At 40.7% G+C, this 6083-nt stretch overlaps 1 pseudogene; it reads left to right on the top strand.

Annotated features, from left to right (window-relative positions):
• The first annotated feature begins 2697 nt into the window (after nucleotides 1-2697).
• On the top strand, nucleotides 2698-5818 carry LOC103075322 (protein FAM91A1-like; annotated as a pseudogene).
• Nucleotides 5819-6083: the final 265 nt, after the last annotated feature.

Here is a 6083-nt window from a genome sequence, read left to right as displayed (position 1 = left end):
GCAAAAATCCACAGTGTTGTCAACTAAAAGTGGTAAACTTTGGGCTTCCCTGGTGGCACAGTGGTTGAGAGTCCGCCTGCCGATGCAGGGGACATGGGTTCATGCCCAGGTCCAGGAAGATCCCACATGCCGCAGAGCGGCTGCGCCCGTGAGCCATGGCCGCTGAGCCTGCGTGTCCGGAGCCTGTGCTCCGCAACGGGAGAGGCCACAACAGTGAGAGGGCTGTGTACCAAGAAAAAAAAAAAAGCTTTAAAAAAAAAAAAAAAGGGGTAAACTTTGTAGGAAACAAACTGGATTCCTCATGCATTGTTGGTGGAAATGTAAGATGGTAGAGCCACTTTGGAAATTTCTGAATTTTTAAAAATATTACATATATATTTACCATCTGATCCAGCCATCCTACTTTTAGGTATTTACCCAAGAGAAATGAAATCATATGTCCACACAAAGATTTGTAGATGAATGTCAATAAAAGCATTATTCATAATAGTCCCAAACTGGAAATATGTAATCCAAATGCCCATCAACTGGTGAGTACACAAACAAAATGTTCTATATCACTGTGATGGAACACTACTCAGCAATAAAAAAGGACCAGACTGCTGATTCATGCATCAACATGCATGAACCTCAAAACACATTATGTTAAGTGAAAGAAGCCAGACACCAAAGACTACATTGCACTTATATGAAAATTTTAGTAAATGCAAAGCTGTAGAGACAGAAAGTAGATCAGTGGTCATCCAGGGCTGAGGTGAGAGAAGGAAATGACTGCAAACAGACACAACATAACTTTTGGGGGTGATGGAAGTATTTCAAAACTGGATTGTGGTCATTATTGCACAACTGTATAAATTTACTAAGAATTAATTAAATCATACACTTAGCAATAAGTGAATTGTATGGTATTTAAGTTGTACCTCAGTAAGGCTATTAAGAGTGCAAAAGGTTATGACAGTTCATGGCAGTACTACTGTAATAGACAAAAAGTGGACACAACTGAAATGTCCCATCAACAGTAGAGTGAATACGCTGGGTATACTCATACAGTAGAGACTATACAGCAGTGATAATTAAAGATCTACAACTTCATGTAACTTGACAGAATCTCACAAATTTAATGTTGAGTGAAAGACAGGAAATAGTACAATTCCATGTATATGATGTTTAAGAACAGGCAAAACAGGGCTTCCCTGGTGGTGCAGTGGTTGAGAGTCCGCCTACCGATGCAGGGGACACGGGTTCGTGCCCCCATCCGGGAAGATCCCACATGCTGCGGAGCGGCTGGGCCCATGAGCCATGGCCGCTGAGCCTGCGCTTCCGGAGCCTGTGCTCCACAACGGGAGAGGCCACAACAGTGAAAGGCCCGAAAAAAAAAAAAAAAAAGAACACGTAAAACAAATATTTGATGTTAAAAATCGGTATAGGGACTTCCCTGGTGGTCCAGTGGCTAAGACTCCACGCTCCCAATGCAGGGGGCCCAGGTTCAATCCCCAGTCAGGGAACTAGATCCCACGTGCTGCAAATAAAAAAAAAAAAAAAATCCTGCACGCCACACTAAAATCTGATGCAGCCAAATAAATAAATATATTTTTAAAAATCAGTACAGTAGTTATTCTCTGGGAAAATAGTGACTGAGAAGGGACATGAGAGGTTGTTTCTGCGGTGTTAATAATGTTTCTTTTTAAAATTTTTTAGCTTTATTGAAGAATAATTCACAAATAATGTTAATGTTTCTTGATGAGTACAAATCATACAGAGGCATTCACTATATGAAAGTTTATCAAGCTGTACACTTATGATTTGTGCACTGTTTAATATGTATGTTATACTTCTATAAAAATTTTACTTAAAAGTGCACTCAGGGCTTCCCTGGTGGCACAGTGGTTAAGAATCCACTTGCCAATGCAGGGGACCGGCATTGAGCCCTGGTCGGGGAAGATCCCACATGCCCAGAGCAACTAAGCCCATGCGCCACAACTACTGAGCCTGTGCTCTAGAGCCCATGAGCCACAACTAATGAAGCCTGCACGCTTAGAGCCCGTGCTCTGCAACAAAGGGTAGCCCCCGCTCGCTGCAACTAGAGAAAGCATGTGCACAGTAACAAAGACACAACTCAGCCACAAATAAATAAAAGAAAATAGATAAATTTTTTTTTAAAAAGTGCACTCAACTTGAAGAAGGGACCACTGGTGATCTCCAAGAAGTGTGTGTGTGTGTGTGTGTGTGTGTCTGTAGGGATGATGAGAGGTGCTAGCCACGTAAAGAACTGAGGAAAAGTGTTCCAGGAAAAGGGAACAAGCAGTCCACAGGTCCTATGGGAAGGAGCTTGGCATGTTCAAAGAACAGAAAAAAAGACCTGTGTGGCTGGCATAAAGTGAATGAAGAGATGAATGTGAGATCATTCATTTATTCACTCATCAGATATGTAAGAGTTGTGCCAGAAGCTGACATGTCAGAGGACAGCCAAATGTTCAGAAAGTTTGGCAGAGAAAGAAAGGAGAAAAAATAGCCACTGTAAAAAGAGTAGGAAAGTCCTGAGGGTATCTTTTAATTTATATACATACACACACACACACACACACACACACACACACACACACACACACACACACACACACACACACACAGAGTAGAAGAAAGGAAAGAATGAAGATAGGAGGAAAGGTCCTAGAGAAAACAGAAGAGCATAGAACAATGCGTGCAGGTAGGAGGGATCACTCTGGAATGGATATGGTAAACCTAGAAATAAAAGAGTCACATAGGCAAGAATTTTGAAATGGAGAGAAGCAAAATGAAGGCATTCTCCAATCCTTTGATTGAAATTTGAGGAAGTGTCACATATGAGAGTAGATTAGTGAACCTGCATAATTATTTATAAGAATGATGATTTTAATTTTAAAAGCTCTTTTTTCCTTAAAGTATAATTTAATGAAGAAACTGAGATCCTCTGATGCACCCCTGACACTTTTCTCTGCCGTGCTGCGCTGTCTGGAGCCCTCAGCATGGGGCAGCCGGGCATTCTAAAGTGTAAGGCACCAGGCCTCCTGCAGGCTCCCCACCAGCTGTCCCAGGGCCCTTGCACCATGGATAGGAAGTTCCACATCAGGCACAGCCACTCACGGAACAGGCTGCCCACCAACACATGATAGGGTCTTGGAAATTCACAGAGGAAATATGCAAAGCAGATTGTCCTCTACATACCCACAGTCTGTTATGATACAGAAATATAACTTAAACACGTCAAGAAAGATTGAATGCAAATACTTTGAGGAACTATTACAGTCGAGATTATTTCACGCTGTATATTTACCATTTATTGGGTATTATGGTAAAGGGTCTGAGGATAACACCATTATCAGATTATGCTGAGATTACGCAGGACATTATGAACAATGAGAAAAGTTATGCTTTAGGAGTTCCCTGGTGGCCTAGTGGTTAGGATTGCGGGCTTTCACTGCCGTGGCCCAGGTTCAGTCCCTGGTCTGGGAACTGAAATCCCACAAGTCGCCTGGCGTGGCCAAAAAAAAGTTATGCTTCACGGCCCAATTTTATTAGGGCTGACTAAGTTTTCTTGGCAATAAAAAGATAGCAGTACATTGATATTATGAATGAGTGTAGATCATCAAACGTTTTCTTTTTGAAATTTGAGGAATGGCCACATCTTCTACCAATAAAGCCAGTGGAAACTGCCAAAGAGGCATGGTGAGTGGTATAGGCTGGTCAGACCTCAAAAACGACATAAAGATGTGCATTTTGCCTGAGAAATATACTCAACTCTCTGAATCCCTATATTATGATATGCTACATAGTTTATACAACAAAGGATTTATTTGAACATGTCAATATCTGAATTTTATTCTCCTGAAGGTTTTGTAATGAATTGAGTTCAAGATGACTAGGTGATTACTTTGAAACTTTATATTTCTTTCAATAGATGAGCATACTAATGTTGCAGAGCTTGCAAATGTCCTTGAGATAGACATATCACTGTCTAAGAATGTTTCCATGTATTGCTGCTTAGGTTCTGCCCCTAAGAAGAGACATAAGTAATAAATGTGCAGCAAGTACATTCGTCAAGGTGCAATGTTCCATCTGCAAAAAGATTTAAAAGTACTTTCCATCCACAAAAGATACTCTTTTATTCGACATAAGATGGCAATGAAAGGGACTCCCCTGGTGGTCCAGTGGTAAAGAATCCACCTTCCAATGCAGGGTATGTGGGTTCAATCCCTGGTCGGGGAACTAAGATCCCATGTGCCGCAGGGCAACTAAACCTGCGCACCACAACTACTGAGCTCACGCGCTTCTACGAGAGAGCCCACATGCCGCAAACTACAGAGCCCACGTGCCCTGGAGCCCGCGGGCCACAACTGGAGAGAGAAAACCTGCAAGCCACAACTAGAGAGAAGCCTGTGCGCTGCAACGGAAGATCCCATGTGCCGCAACTAAGACCCGATGCAACCAAAATAAATAAATTAATTTAATTTAATTTTAAAACAAAAAGATGGCAAGGAAAGTAGGAGTCCTGAAAAGAAGTTTTGTCAGCTCTGGTACTGATAGAAATAGTCAAGATCCAGCTGACACAGCCAGTATAGGCAATTTGGATCTGTCTACAGGACTCACAAAGCATATTGCTTTCCTATTTGACTCAACACTTTCCTTTGTAATGATGAGAAATCCTGCACCAAAAGTTGGCAGACTTTCACATAAGTCTCTGGACAGCTTCCTTACAGAACTAGAAAAGGTTCAAAACACTGATGAAGAAACAGTGCAGACTGCAGAGATATTTTGATCAGGCACTCACTCTGAGAAACACCATACTGTCACTGCATCATAATAATGATACAGTCACACAACTACATAGCCAGAACAATCAATTATGGTTTTCTTCTGGATCTCTTAAAAGGTGTGAGAGCCTTCTTGATTTGGACACTGTGACTTGCAGCAGAGTTCTAAACAAAATTACACATGGCTTGTTTCCATGGCTCCTCTCATTTATGAATATAGCCCATCAGCAATAGTACTCCTCAGAATATTAGACCAGTTATCCAGAAGCCACTGCTCAGAAGTCAGATCCCTATTTCTTTTACTGGCGAAAGGTAGAAGACTTTAAAAACCATCAGATATATTTCAGAGCTAATACTGAGTATTAATAATGTTTTGGAGTTATAATCCTGAAGTAATTCCTACTTCAGATTAGCTCAGATGTTAAATGATGGGATGAGAAAAACCTTCTCCATTTGATTAAAACAGAACTATAAGGAAAGTTTGCTGTATCAATATGGAAGTTCATAAAACATTACAAATATTAAGGAATAAAGTAGGCTTGCAGGGATTTCTGTGAATGTGTCACCATATCTAAGCTTCTAGTCAACGTGTAAACAGAAAACCTGGTGATGCTTCTGATGAGGAAGGAGAACCTGATTTACCGTATTTAACTTCTGGCTCAGAGCAAATGAAGAATCCTGTGAAATGGTCATTGAGGAAGCAACAACAGATTCAACAACAAAACACAACTCTGATGTTGCCACAACAGAAGTGACTGGCTTTCTCTTAAGCTGTGCTTTGAAATTGCACTATTTAGCTCTGAATTAAATGAGAAGTTTGTAGGAAAACTGCTACATACAACTTTTGCAGAGAAAAAAGCGATCAAAGACTCTGACATTCCAGCATAAAATTCTCTCTACATGTCCTTAACTTTGTTCACTCATTCAGGGAAGGTGCTTCAACACTGGATATTCACACTGAGGCCAACTTTTTCAAGTCCACGTTACCATCTTATGCTGATACGGGAGTTCTACTTCTTGTAAATTAGAGATGCCATCGTATCAGAATGGTTTAGAGTGTCACCTTCCTCACTTCTCACTGCTAAACTTCATTTGCAGTAATTTAGTTGCACCATTTGTTATTCACATTTGGTGTCTTTTTTTCTTTCTTAAAGTTAGCTTTATAGTGCTAGTCAAAAAAACTATTCTGCTGGTGCAATATAACTTAGACTTGATGTTAAAAGTGTGCTGTATTGATGTTTGGCAAACATTTAATTTTGTCTGGAGTCTTGCTCATTATAGCACATCCTAATG

Source organism: Lipotes vexillifer, unplaced genomic scaffold (assembly GCF_000442215.2).
Source record: "Lipotes vexillifer unplaced genomic scaffold, Lipotes_vexillifer_v1.1 scaffold640, whole genome shotgun sequence".
Lineage (NCBI taxonomy): Eukaryota > Metazoa > Chordata > Mammalia > Artiodactyla > Lipotidae > Lipotes > Lipotes vexillifer.
Note: the sequence above shows the minus strand (reverse complement) of the source record. Positions and strands in the feature narration are given on the sequence as shown.